We start from the raw sequence: 14,165 nt of genomic DNA, 5'->3' as shown, positions 1-14,165 counted from the left end.
CTCAGCGAGCCACCTTGTTTAACAGCCCCTCAGCCCTCGGGGCGCCGAACCAACTCCCTCTCCAAGGGACACCCCGTTCCCCCCCTCAGGGCACCTACATCGGACGGTCCCCAAAATCCACAGAAAGGGGACAACGATCGCCCAGGGCCTCTGCTTTCCCCCCCCCCCTCCTTGCCCCGGGGCAGCAGCTGAAGGCGGGAAAGCCAGGCCCCGCCATCCTCTGCCCCCTCAGCTGCGGGGCTGCAGCTGCTTTAACCCTTCCCTCACGCCGCCGGCCACCTGGGCGGGCGCTGCTGGCCCCTTCTGCTGCCCGGGAGGAGGAGGAGGAGGAGGAGGAGGAGGAGGAGGGTATCGGGAAGCCCCCCCCAGCGCCGCAGGCCAGCGGTCGGTGCTTCTTCTCCCCCGACGGGCTGCCGGCGTACCTGCAGCCGGGCGGTACCGCCGAGGCGGGGAAGCCCCGCTCCCTTCGCCGGCGAAGCAGCGCTGAGCCGAGCGGCCATGGCGAACCGCCGCCTGTGAACGCTGGAGGGGGCTCTCGGCCGCCTCCTCCCGCCGGCGGCTCCCCCTCCGGGAGGGGGCAGGGTTAGGGGAGGTGCAGCCGCGGCAGCGCGGCGTCCAGTTCCCGCTCCCCCGGTCTGCAGGCGGCAGCAGGACCACCACCCCCCCCTTCGCTCTTCCCCTCCCCGTCCCCCCCCTCCTCCGTCGCCGCCTGCCCCCTTTCTCCTCAGCGCCCAGCCCGGTGGGTTCCCCCCGCTGCAAAGCCGGACATGGCGACCCTGCTCCTGCGAGCCCCCCGCTGTCCTCCTCCTCCTCCTCCTCCTCCTCCTCCTCCCGCCGCCACCACCACCACTCCTGCCGCCGCCTTCTCCTTCTCCCCGCGGAGCTTTTAATGGCTCGGACCTCCGGCGGCCAAGCGCGACTGTCCCTGCAACCAGCCGCAACGAGGAGAGCCCGCGGGAGCCCCCCCGCAGCCCCAGCCCCGCTGAACGGTAAGGGCGGCACGCCGAACAATGGGGCCGGGCGGGAGCGGCTCGGGCGACCGCCCCGGCCGGGCATCCGCGGCGAGGGCTGCGGGGCAGGCGGCGGGACCCGCCCGCGGGGCGGCGAGGGGCGTGAGGGAAGCCGGCGGCCGGGACCGACGCCCGCGTCGCTTTCCCCCCCCACCACCCACCCACCCTCCTCCCCGGGCGGTGACAGCCGCGGGGCCGCTTAATCCCGTTACCGCGGGTAATCCGCGGGGGAGGCACCGCGCTCCAGCGGCGCCCAGGCCGCCTTCCCTCCCCCACTTCCCTCAGGCCACCGCGGCCGGGCGCAGTCCGGGCGGCCGCTCCACTTGGTGCCTTTTGTTTCACCCCCTCCCCGGGCTGGGACTCGGACCCGGACCCGAAGGCGGGGTGTTCTCCCCGGCGGGACTCCCCGGGCGTCCCTGCGGCGGGGCGGGAGCCCTGAGGGGGACGCTGGGCGACGGGTGGAGTTGGAGGGACGGACGTCCCCGGTGGAAAGGTTTAGCCCGGGGAGGTGCCGCTCCGGGGCGGGTGGTGAAGGGGGGGGGGAAGGACATGGACGTGCGAGGGCAGCGCTTCTCCTTCCCCGCCTCGGCCCCGGGGAGGCTCGGGGAGGACGGGACGGCCCAGCCCGGCAGGCGGTGGGCTCGGGCTCCCCGCTCGCCCCCCGGCCCAGCGCCGGCTTCCCTGAGGGGCTGTGAGGGCGGCAGCCCGGTGGTCCCTCCGCCTTCACAGCCCCAGGGGTGCGCCGAGGTGGCTCCGGCCTGGTTTTCCCTCGACGCCTCCGCCATCGCCTCGCCCGAGCTGGAAAGTTCGCCGCTTTCAAAACCGAGTGTTTCCCGCTCTTCGGTATGGCCGGCTTCGAGCGGGCGTGAAACGCTGGGGAAAGTTTTGAGCAAACGGAAGTTTATTTTCAGAGTGGGAGCTCATGTGTAGTAGGCCTTATCTTTTGTGATTCGGCTGCTTTTTTTTTCTTTAAAGCAGACGCAAACTCTGTGGAGCTTTTTTTAAAGTTGCCAGTTTTGCTTGACTGCTGGCAAGAAATAAATGAAACGCGTAGCGTATCTTTTTCGGTCACAGCCTTCTTACCGGGGTTTCCTTCAAAGAGATTTGTCCCTGGAGGGTGGAAAGATGATTGCTCTAAAGGAACAGTATCGCTCAGCTGTTTTATTATTTGTATCTCTCAGATACTTTGACTCTTGCTCCTTGTATTGCTTCCAATATGTGTTTACAGCAAGCAGCTGATGTTGGAATCAAGCCAACAAAAGCAAAATTCTGAAGGAGTCCAGTTAAGAAAAGCCCCAAACTTTCCCTTGAACTAAGATATCCCCTTCCCCTACTTACGGATGTTTACGTGAGAACTGCGCTATCTAGCTAATTAGTGGGTCTGAGCCTTTTTAGAAATGGTCCCGCGTACCAAGAAAGTAGAAAATCCTCTTAGCTATGCCTCACATGTCCGACCTGACGGGGTCTTGAAACTCTGCGCTGGGAGCTGTGAGTGCTGTGCCCGCCGTGTTGCATCCTGGGGCTTGTAGTTACCTCGACATGCACCTCGCTGGTAAGCTCGGTGTGTGTCAGGACCTGGCTGCTACCGAGGCCGGGTGAGAGTTTGCCTTCCCTCTTTGCCCTGGCTTTCCCTGGTGTCAGAAGTGTCCAGTCCAGTGCTGAGCAAAGTGTCGCAACTCTGTGTCTTGGGGATCCCCCTTAATGTTTTTGCTTTCTAATCCAGAGCTTCGTTCTCTTAGGTATGGTTTTGTTCTAGGATTGGGTAGAGTCTCTTTTCTTTCCTTTGCAGACAGCAAAGATGAGGGGTTATATGTAATACACTGAATTACGATGGCTGTTTTTGAAAGCTCAGGCATGCTATATCAGCCCAAACACACTGTAAATTCTTTTATCCCCACAGACCTTAAGTTCAAGTGTACCTGTGGAAGGGAACATTGGTAGTAGGGCCAACTGTTGTCATCAGGGGAAGGGGCTAGAAAGCTGTATTTCTCTGCTCGTTTTTTGCAGTATCTTGTGTATAGCCAATTAAATTGTGGGCTTTTTTCTTCTGCAGTCTGTTTTCTTGAACAAACCGAATAAACTAGGAAAGTGGGCAGAATGTTTAACAGACAGTAACATGGCACTTCAAAATGTCAAAAGTTGGTGAGAGATTGAATGTGTAATACCAAAGCCTGATGTTTATTTAATGGCTGGACTTCAAATTGGAAATTCCCCCCCCCCCCCCCCCCCAGGTTGACACAGTTCATTAGTCATTTTGTAATCAATATCTTAAAGCGTGCTACTTGTAACCAAACTTTTTGAAAGAAAATTGTGGATGATAAATGACCAAAGGGGAAACATCACTCAAATGTGGTGGTTTGAAAAAGAAAAGAGAAAGACTTGCTTTAGGAGATGTATTTCAGCATTAAAATTCAGATGGAGAATTCTGAATTTATAGAGCTATTCAGTAAATTTTCCCTGCTGATTTTAGATTAATTTGACATAGGGAAAAAATCCAAACTTCCACTTAAGAAATTCATATATGATGAAAATTAGCAGCTCTTTTTAAAAAAATATAAAAAATTCTTGACACTGATGAATATGAGGCTGCCAGTGCTGGCAGCTTTTTGGATTATGTATGCTTCGTGATGGAGCTATGCAAAAGAAATGCTTCTCTGGTTTGAAATATCTTTGCATTAAGTCTTTGGCTTGCTCTTGGGCACGGATTTCTGAAAGGGACTGACTGGTGCAGTGACTCCCAAACTGAGATCTGTGAGGGCATGAAGCTGGGGAAGATAGTCCATGGGACCATATTGTTTTCACAGTGTTGGCAGTGACAAGTTGGCTGGTGGGCAGAGAAATTTCAGGGCTGCCAGTGGTCTAAAGAATCACGTGCACGTCACCGGCTGAGTGTGTCCCCGCAAGTTTTGCAGGGTAGAAAACTGTGCAGAGAATGATGTTATGTCTTCTCCGGCTGTTAATGGTTGTCCGTCCCTCTTTCCCGAGACTGGAATTTGAAGTGCAGGTCAGTGCTCTGACCTCATCCTCCCCTCTGCTTCGCTTGGGGGAATGCAGATCTGCGTCTTGCTGACTGCAGTGGAGATCTGGATCCAGAACTTTGGTGGAGTTGACTCATCTTCTCAAACTTACATTTGTAATTAAGAAGTATTTTTTGCAGCTGTAGGATTGGGTTGCAAAACCTGATTATATACATAAATGAAGTTCTAGTGGATGTTTTCTGCAGTTAAACCACTGCATTATTAATCTTGGTTACATTCTAGTGCAGAATCAATGTATTTGCATTATAGTTTTCCTACTGTGCTTTGATGTTAGTGATAGGGACTAAACCTACTGGTTTTGGTTTCTGGTTTGTTTTTTCATGGTGCTTGTCTATGCCAGTGTCCTTATTTTATATTGTCTTTTTTTAGAAGAGCATGATAAATATGCTGTTTATTGAATTTGGGTCCACCAACTTGTCCTGCTTTTTCAGTTTCTTCTTTTAGAAATTGGCATATTTATCTTAAAAGGGCCTTTCCAGACTTAATTTCATGACTTTGAAAGGTTGCAGTTTGTGTATTTTCTCTTTCTTTTTTTTTTTTTTTTCTTGTATACTGTTCTGACTGGTAGGTGCTGAGTAGATGGTGAAGTTTATAGTTTACAGATGGACTGCTGAATTAGGGAGAGTAAAGGGGCAACTTGCTTTTCTGGTTGCAAAGGCAGAGAAGACTAATTAGAGGGGTATAAAAGGTCATCTTGCTCAGTCAGCTTTGAGTTTGTGCAAAATGTCAGTAAATTTGGCCTGCAGAAATGTAGACGAATCAGACAATTAGGTCAGTCTTTATCAGATGTGGGCACTATCTTGTTTGTAATCAATTGCATCATGATGAGCTTTTTAGCCTTCTCTATAATGAAGTAGACTTGATTAAATATTATGAGAAATGAAAATATGATAGCCTTTTGGGGGATTTGAGAAATGGGGTATGCAACTGCTTTTTTTTTGTCTGGAAATATAAGTGGGGAAATTATTTTTAATGTTTTGTTGTCAAAAAAGACTTCAAGAAAAAAAGAATGGTGGCTCTGTTAGTTGGTACTCAAATAAAATGAAGCTTTGTTGGTGAAGTTCATGGAGGTGCTACAGTTCTGTTTTCTGTTGATCTCGGAGGGAGCTGTGATTTTTGTAATGTGCTCTTGAATGTTACACAGTAAAGTCTGTACAGTAAAATTGGTTTTTGTGTCACTGTATAAAGTGGAGGAAAGAACTTTCTCAAGCCATGAAATCTGGATACTGAGGTTTGCAGTAGAAGATTTCTGTATAATACGTGTTTGTTACTAGGCTTGAGGAATAGTTGGCAGGGTTGGGTGGTATTTTAGTATAAGGCAGGGATGGTGTTTCCAGACTGTGTTTTCTTTCCCAGCTTATAAATTGGGTGTAGTGGTAAAGCCCACTGAAAGGTGGGAGATGGTGTCTCTGAGATAGTGTTGCTGATTCCCTTACTGGTGATGCCTTGCATATGCAGCACTCTGCTGCTTGCCGTTAAAATCAGTTTTTTTGCTACCTTGACATCAGTGCTGCATGTCCCAGGGTACAAGATTTCTCAAATGAGTAGTAATGTTAACGATGATTTCCATCCCAGTTTCCTTCCAAATATGCTGACTCGGGGCGGGGAGGGGGGGCGGCAAGTAGTGGTTTGGACCTTGCAGGGTGACTGAATTTGCCATAATGAAAGCACATCAAGGGACTATTACACACCAATTTGATGCGTGGTTCTACAGTCTTGTAAGGCTCTTTAAATTGCCGTTTCAAGCTCTCTCCCTCATTGGTTATGTTAACACAGAAGTGAAGAGGGTAAGTCTTGTAACCAAAGGGGACCTTCCCCTCGTCCCCCAAGGTTTAGGTCTCCCCAAAGCATCTATTTCTATAATACACAAGGTATTTAGGTGTGTAATACACGAAGTATTGTAGAAATTCTGCAGCTGGAGACGTGTCACATGGACAGCTCTGATTTTCTGAACAGAGAGATTAGTAGCAAGCCACCCCTGCTTGAAACAACTGCATTTGAGTGCAGGCACTATGCTCTGTACGCCTAGAAAAAATGGGATCGCTGCCTGTGGGGCAAACTGCTCGAGTACCTGGATTGTCTTGTACAAAACACTGCTAGGGAAGAGCACACATTTTTAGAGGTCAAAAGATGACTTAGTGGTAAACTGGAAAACCTAGCAGTAATAGGAGAAAGTTGGTGGTGTTGGGTTCTTCCTTCTCCAGTCTGGGGCTGCTGCTTCTTGCTGGCCACTGTCAGCCTTTCTGTGTCTTTCACTCCTGATTACTGCAGGACCAGTTGTTTGATCGCTGGTCACTAATAATACTGACGACTGTGTTTCCTTAATCAAAGACTCTTACCTGCGCCACAGGCACAGGTCAAGAAGACATTTGTCAATTTATTCAAATAGCAGATGTGGCACAAAGGGTCTAGCTGCTCAGTAACCTGTGTGTGTTTATTTGGCTCTTTCCGCTCTGCATCGTGCATTTTTCTGTTGGTTATGTTCTTTCAAATAAATTTTTTTCTGTGCCTGGATTAAGCACTTGAGCTGCCGACATTGTGTGTTCATTTCTTCCATCTGAGTGTTGTTTTTGGACATGTCCCAGCTTTCCGTCTCCCCACTGAACAATACCAAAGGTGTTCCATGGGGACCTTTGCTAGCCCAGCAATGGAGCACTGGCAGGCTGCTCATTAGTCTTTTATGTCTCTCCTTATCAGTTTTACTGTGGAACTCCCTATCGCTTCGGTTGCATATGTTACAATAATTAGGCTTCCTGTTCGACAGGTTTGTATGGCATTGATTTTGGCCTGAAAGTTCAGGGGAGGGGAAGGTTGCTATTAAATTATATGAAATGGCAAGTATGTCTTTTCCATTACGAGGTGGGTTTAAAACATAGGCTTGCACAAAGAGAGGCAGGAATGCCAAGCAAACTTTCATGTTATTTACATAGGAGGTGTTTTCCCTTGCATTAGTAAATAAGTGAAAATAAATCTTGAAAATAAACCTCTTTTAAGAGGAAAAGAGGATGTGGTGATATCGCTATTCAGTTGGAACGGGGCTTCCCATCATTCAGAGGCTCTGGGAACACAGCAGGTATCAGACAGACTTGGAGCATTTCCCTGGCCACCCTGGTCTTCCTACAATTATGGGAAGGGAGGATGGGGTGTCTTTTGGGGGTTGAGGATTTTTTTCTGTTCATCTTTCTCATTTCTTGAATTATCCTGGAGTTTGCTGCTGCTTACGGCTTACCATCAAAGTGAAGTGAATTTGATTTGGTTTTGTTTTGTTAATTCTCTGCAGTCTTATCATTGCAATAACAGTGATTACAACTGAGAAGTCTCTGGCTGGCTCTTGCTGTGGTGTATAATACTAGTGTCTTTTTCAGATTAAGGAAAAGTATGATTTGTTTAGTTTGTCCTGCCTGAAGTTATTTTCTCAAACATCAAGGCTGAGAAGAAAGGTAAAGCTCTTGTAAAAGTAAGAATCTGCAGAAGTTGTGTTTTCTCTCAGGAGTTTCCTATTTTCCAGGGAGCAGTTATTATTCAGGCTCTTTATGATATGAAAAATATAAAGGGAGAATGGGGAGGGGGGAATTCAGTTGCTGTACATTTTAGAGAATTAAGAGTGTATATAACTTTACGTAGCAAATAGTCCCAATGCATTATGGTAGTTAAACCTATTTTGTGCAAATCTGTAAGATTAGCCTCTTTGGAGGTAATTTGCAGTCTTTTTATTTGAAGACCTCTGCTCCTATCCTATCTTTGTGGAAATTCCTCTTGAAAATCTGTGTTTTGCATTGTGTTTGTAAGTCCTGAAACCATTAATGTTTACCTTAAAATAATAAACATTCAATAGTTTTGTTGCTTTTTAAACAGAGGCATCAGTATGTGCATGTAGGAAGATCAACTGTATGGTTGTGCTGTTGTAACCCGTGTTGTTCATTAGCCATTTTTTACAACTTAGCTGAATTAAATAGTGTAATGTGGAAAGTAAAATTGTTTAGTGTTTTGGTGCAGAGCGCCATTTTTTTTCTCCTTGCGTCCTTTGAAATGTTGAGCATAATTTTCAGTACTACGAAAAATAAAATACTAGAAACCATGAAAAGAAATATAAAACAAGCAAAAAGGAAAAGATACGTAGAATGTACAGTCAATAAATATTAAACCTGAAGCTAGCAGAAGATATCCTCAAAGTGCCTCAATAGTAAATAAATAAATAAGACAAAGACAAAGCAGATGGTGTGATAGTATTGCAGTGGAAAGAAGGGCAAGTGACTCTGCCATTTGAATATAAAAAAGGTTTTAAAAGGCATTCTAATTAAGTGCTGCTCACAGATCTGCATTTACTAATAATATTTGAATTTTGAGATAAGCCACAAGTGACAAAATTCCAAGGATATAGGATCTGTTTGCCTAAAACATGAGAGTTGGAAGTGAACCTCTGAGAGAAGATTTTCTAAACAGACCTGTAGGTGAGAAGTTGCTGATGGTAACTTTATGGGGCAGGTATTTCCACCTCTTTTTTTTTTTTTTTCATATTATCTACAATTAAGACTTGAATGGTAATGCTGCCTCTCTGTTTCTGACTATTGTCTGTCTAGACTTCTGTAAACTGTTAGGCAACTTCAACCATGTTAGACAAACAATGAAGCTTAATTAAAAAATAAGTGCTAGATAGAGGAGACTCAAATCACTGCAGCTGTTGCTGGAGGTCATCTGCGTTGCCTGTCAGCTGCCCGATCAGCACATGTGTTGGCTGGGCAGTCACATAGGTACTGCTCAAAGCAAATGCAGCCTCATGCTATCTCATTAGCAGTGAGTAAATGGGATAGTGTTGGGAAGGCTGGCAGGACAGGAGGTGTGTGGTGGAGTGAGCCGTGCAGCAGCTGGCTTTTTGTCATGTGGGGGCTGAGGGAAGAGTATTAGTTGGGTGGAAACCAATTTTTATTAGCTCTGTTGGTCACCAGGCGTGAGCACATTGACATAGTGGCTCATAGTGGGGAGGAAACAAACCTAGTCCTAATGAAGCCTGTCCAGAAAGTGAAATCTGTATCAAAAACCTTGGCCGCATTGACACCAAGTGCAGTTTCCCACAGTTATCTGGAAATGCTTCCCGTAGCCATGAAGCAGTGTGCCTTTATCCAGTGAAGTACCAAAGCGATGGTGCAAGAGCAGGATATCTGTGTGAAGTTTACCTCCAGTTGCCCAGCTTTTAAAGTGCAAATCAAGGACTAGTTCAGATTCTGAACCACGAAATTTTCAGTCAGGCAATACCTTGAATATGAGCATTTCTTCCTTAATTTTGTGTACAGTGACTGCACTCTAAGGCACCAGAGAAATCATTGGAGCAGTTTCTTGTTGTAATAACGCTTCAAGGATCACTTGAAGCAATGGATGAGCAAATGACGCTTGATGGTAGCTCTCTGCTTGAGAAAACCCAACACAGGGAAGCCATTCCTGTCCTCCTGAATGAAGAGATAGTGCATGATGCAGGAGAGCTAGGGACTAATTGTGGCATGCTACCAGTGCATGACTGAAAAATTGAATCACCGTTGTGGTGGAGTAGCGTGTGTGTATGTGTTTGTACATACCATGAGAAGATGGAGTTCAGAAACATTTTATTTTTCTGGAACCAAGTTGTCGACTTTTCATTTTCCTCTGATTTAGAAAAACAAAGAAAGCCAACAGTCTATATATTCAAGAAAATTCAGACATGTATGTGAAAGCCTTAAAACAACGCAGTATTGTTCTTAATCAAGTATTTGCTAGGGTTGCTTTGGCACCTTTAGATCTGTTGGTAAAATTTCTTTGTGTGGTAGATAAAACTACCAAATTTTCCTTCAAAGTTGCTTACCTTAAAAGTGAGAGTAATGTTTGAAAATACATATTTTATGTTGTTGTTTGAAATATTTAAAGCAGAAAATAGGTGATGTGATGAGAACAGCTAATACACAGACAAGGAATACCCTAGTTGAAGCTGAAGTAGTTAGCTATAGAAATGGTGAGCTGTTTGAGCGTGTACCACAATAAATGAATGTAAGTAACAGAACTACAGTGTCATGTAAAGAAAATAACAGGGAGAGCTAGGTATGCCCCTTCATCTTTGGATTCGGATTCTCTGCAAAATCGGTGTGATATGAGGATATTTATAGCTGCAAGATTAGATTATGTCTGTCCTTCAGGAAAGCTCAAAGAATTTTCATTTTAGTGTAAACATAATTCAATAGAAAAAATCCTGAAAAAGAGTCTATATTCTACTTTTCTGCCTGCTTTTGTCAAAACAAAAATGCCCCCTCCAACCTGAACAAAGTTCTTTCCGCTTAAAAGCACCCAAAGGTTGGAACTGAAGCCTGGATGTGTGCTGTGAGGGGAAAATGGTAGCTCTACATCTAAAAAATGTCTACAGAAAAATGTAAAATGCTACTAGAAGTTTTAAAGCCTCCTATCTGTGGCAGTTCTGGGCGAACCTCAGAGCAGAATGAATTTCAGAGAATGGTCATCTGAAAACAGTCCCAGCTTGGCAAGGATAATGTGATTGGGAGACATGGAAGAGAAAATTAATCAGAATAATAGGTCTGGCCCTTGCAAGCAGATTGAGCCTAATGAAATTAATATCTGAAAATTAATTATAAAATCAACCTGATAATATATAACAGGACCTAAGAGGATGTTTTAAAATCTGCAAGTATCTCCAGGATTTTTCTGCAGAAGAGTTCCCAGGAGTGGAAGAAGAATATCTGCTTTTGTTTTCCCACAGAATATTTGAGTTGCAGTAAGCAACCTTGCTTCACTCGTGTGCATATGTTTCCTGTTGCAATCAAGTGACAGTTTGGCTTAACTTGGAAAAGGCTGAAATGCCTGAGAGCTGGATTGTACAGTATCATCTGGGTGAAAGTTTCCTAAAGTCTTTTGGCAGTGTCTGACTTTTGTGAAACAAAATATGCTGCAGGAATTTATAATTTGTATGTGTGTATATTAACCAATGAGTGAATTTATTCTAAGCATTAACTTGCTTATTTATGGCAATTCCTAGAATAGCCTATTTTTTTCATTAGACTTCCAGGCTAAATTTAATTGGAATTTCGTCAGGAGGACAAACTAGTCTGGTTACTTTTGAATGTGCTTAAGGAAGGTTTCGTAACTCCTTCGTTGGTATTCCTCCAGTAAGGCCTGATCTTTTTTTATCTACGAAGTTTAAAGCTTGAGGGGACAATAAAGACCCAAATCAATTGGAAGTAATTGCAACTAGATCATCAGCGTAGTTTTGTTTAATTTACAGTGTTTATTTAGTGCTCTCCTGTTGAGGAAGTTTAATCAAATTCCTCGTGCTGTGGGGGACTGCAGGGAAGAATAGCAATGATCCGGGTGCTTGTTTTGAGGACTCTACCTTATATATATATATCTGTAGTTCTGTGTTTGGGAAAGAAAGATTTTTAATACCGGGTGCGGTGGTTGGAGTGGTTTCTCTGTAACTGGGCATGAGGACACAGGGGCTCCCTCTTGGCTGGGTGCTTTCAGCGAGGCCAGGCTTGTCCCCCATGGATGCTCTGAAAGCATTGAGAGAGGAGCTCTGCTTTTAAATTTAAGTCACACAGCAGCGTAGGTGAAATGAGTCCTTTGAATGTTAATACAGTGAATACAATTGTATTAATACCATCTCCCTGCTATTTTGGAATAGACAGAATAGCCTTTAGAAGCTCTTCGTTCACTGCTTGTTGTTCGTATTTCTTGTTTAAGTGTGCTGTGTTGGTGGAGCCTGATGCAATATTACACGGTGCAGAGCTAGAATCCTTAACCCCAAAGTTTGAGAGCCTGTGCTCTATGGGACAGCTTCAGGCTGTTTTCTTCAGGGAATAAGATTTGATGGGAACAGTTGAAAAGCAAAAGTCTTGACCTTTGAATGCATGGAACGTTGTGGGGAATTATCCTTACCCAATATGCAGTTAGCTCATGTTAGAGGAAAGAACAGTAACCCATTTCTTTGTGCCTGTTTCTTTTGTCTACCCTTTATGTCCCCTTTATTTCCCCTCCTTGAAATTCCCATATGCATATACTCTCTGTTTTAACAGTATGTATGTTTTTTTTTCTGATTCACTAATAAGGCTGAATTTCTTTCAGGGTGAAAGAAAAACATGATGTAAATCAAGGTTCTGTGATTCTATTTCTGCACATCATGTGTGCTGTTGTTGGCAGTCTTGGGAAGAACCATTCCTCTTGTCTTAGTTTTAACGTCAGTTTGTGCGAAAAAATAAACCCAACAATACTGTTGCCATTGCAAGGCTGAGATTAGGAAAATGTATTTAATCACTAGAAATTAATGAATACATGGCTTTTCTTCTTGAAATAAAGGGCGAAGAGTCTGCAATCTGAATTATTCCTTTAATGAAGGTGGGATGTTACTGACGCTACTTTTATCAGGTTTTCAGGTACTAAGAATTATTTGATGTTCTCCAAACCTGGCTACATTGATTATTTGTACAATATTTACTTGTTTTTCATTCTTGAATTTTATGCATGTTTTTATTTCCCAGCCCCTTTTTTAAATGCAGTTACTATCTGTGACAGCATTCTATAGTATTTGTCCATAATATTTGTATTTATCTCTTCCATTGATAAGCTAAATGTGAGGGAAGGACACACTGTTTATATTTTGTAAAGTTTCAGTAAGCTTATAGCCAAAACTGTTGCTGGTATAGAGTCCCAGAACTCTTCAGCTGTTCATTTACAGCTTCAACAAAAGTGTAAGTATGTAAGATTTGAGTAATACTCTTTTTCCATTAGTCCTACAGTTTTCTTAACAGTAAGGAAGGAATGCAAATCTTTGGAGACTCATCTGGGGTTTTGATGGCCCAATAAAACTAAAATTTTTTTGGCAGGAAGCCTTTAAATGCTGCAACAGATCTTGCATATGATTGGTATGATTTAGAAAGACTACAAATGGCAAACCCGGTATTGGACAGTTATACTGATGGATTTGTTAGAGGCTTTTTTCCCTTCTCCCCTGTAGCAGAGTACAGTCAGCTGAAGATTTGCTTTGTGATCATCACAAGATTCAAATTTAAAATGGTTTTTAAATTTTGTGCTTTGTCATGTAAGTTCTACATACACATTGTTGTGTACCATATGATTAAGAAAAACTTAAAGAAACATGCAGTGATTGTGAGACAATTATCAACTACTAAGAGAATCTGAGTATTAATGTCCCCGTTTTCTTTCTTTCTTTATTTTATTCAGTCATTTTTCCACTAAGAGAAATCCATCTAATTTTTTTCTTTTTTCATGGATTTACAAATCAGTATCTTTTTCCGTCACTTAACAGATCAGGCACTTTGAACAGTAAACACGATGTATCTTCTACTCTGTAATGGATAGGACCTTATATTCTTCTCAATGGTAATCACCCTTGATATTACCTGCTTCAATTTTTGTTCAGTGATTTGTAAGATGAGGTTCCTGTTGTTTCCATTGCCTGCAGAGCTGTGTTTTCAGTGACTGACTGAAGGACAAGTTTTAGGTAACTACAGGCTTGAGGCAGTGTTTGTAGGAATCTTGTCAATGGTCCTAAATTGTCTTTTCTGTATCCATAATCTGACTGAAAGGTGCTCACTGTAAGGACTGATTTCTTTTTTTTTTGTTCAGGCTTCTTTCAGATGTCTTAAATACCACTGCTTCCATTAAAAGAAAAAAAACCCAACAACAACAAAAATCTACTCCATGGTTTACAATCTTACTGTTGGGGATTTTTTCTGCTGGTAAACTGGTCTGTGTAAAACTGCTCTAATTCTTCCTAAATCTTTAAACTTCCCACTCAACTTGCAGACCACATCCCTTACATGCTCCTACGCTTTATTATCCTGCAGATGGTTTGTTCCCTTGCTGCTCTGCTGTGGCAGTCGTCTTGGTTCCCTGGGAAGCTTTTGTTCTGCTCTGGGTTGTCCGGTTCTAGTACAGAGAGTTACCTGCGGCACAGAGCCCTTCAGGAGGACTCACTGTGCTGGGGTTTGTCTTCATGGCAGTTGGCTTTCCAGAAAGATGATGTGCAACCTAGTTACTGGACCAGGAGAGATCTGTCAGTCTCTCTGCTTCTGAATTTTAATAATTCTTCTCTAACTGCTATCTTCCATGTTATATAAAATAT

General features: G+C 44.2%; 1 protein-coding gene across 3 annotated transcripts in view; it reads left to right on the top strand.

Moving 5' to 3' along the window:
- The first annotated feature begins 708 nt into the window (after positions 1-708).
- The window catches only part of FARP1 (FERM, ARH/RhoGEF and pleckstrin domain protein 1), a 211,754-nt gene continuing 198,297 nt past the window's right edge, over positions 709-14,165 (top strand). For 2 of the 3 annotated variants that reach the window (XM_075045943.1, XM_075045941.1), the window contains exon 1: positions 709-989. The gene's annotated coding sequence lies outside the window, so the exon portion shown is untranslated. Of the gene's footprint in view, positions 990-13,986; positions 14,097-14,165 lie in introns of those variants that run through there. The other variant, XM_075045942.1, reaches the window with a different exon arrangement.

The sequence above is a fragment of the Buteo buteo genome, chromosome 14, assembly GCF_964188355.1.
Source record: "Buteo buteo chromosome 14, bButBut1.hap1.1, whole genome shotgun sequence".
Lineage (NCBI taxonomy): Eukaryota > Metazoa > Chordata > Aves > Accipitriformes > Accipitridae > Buteo > Buteo buteo.
The sequence above is the reverse complement of the archived record's forward strand: the minus strand, read 5'-3'. Positions and strand labels throughout refer to the sequence as shown.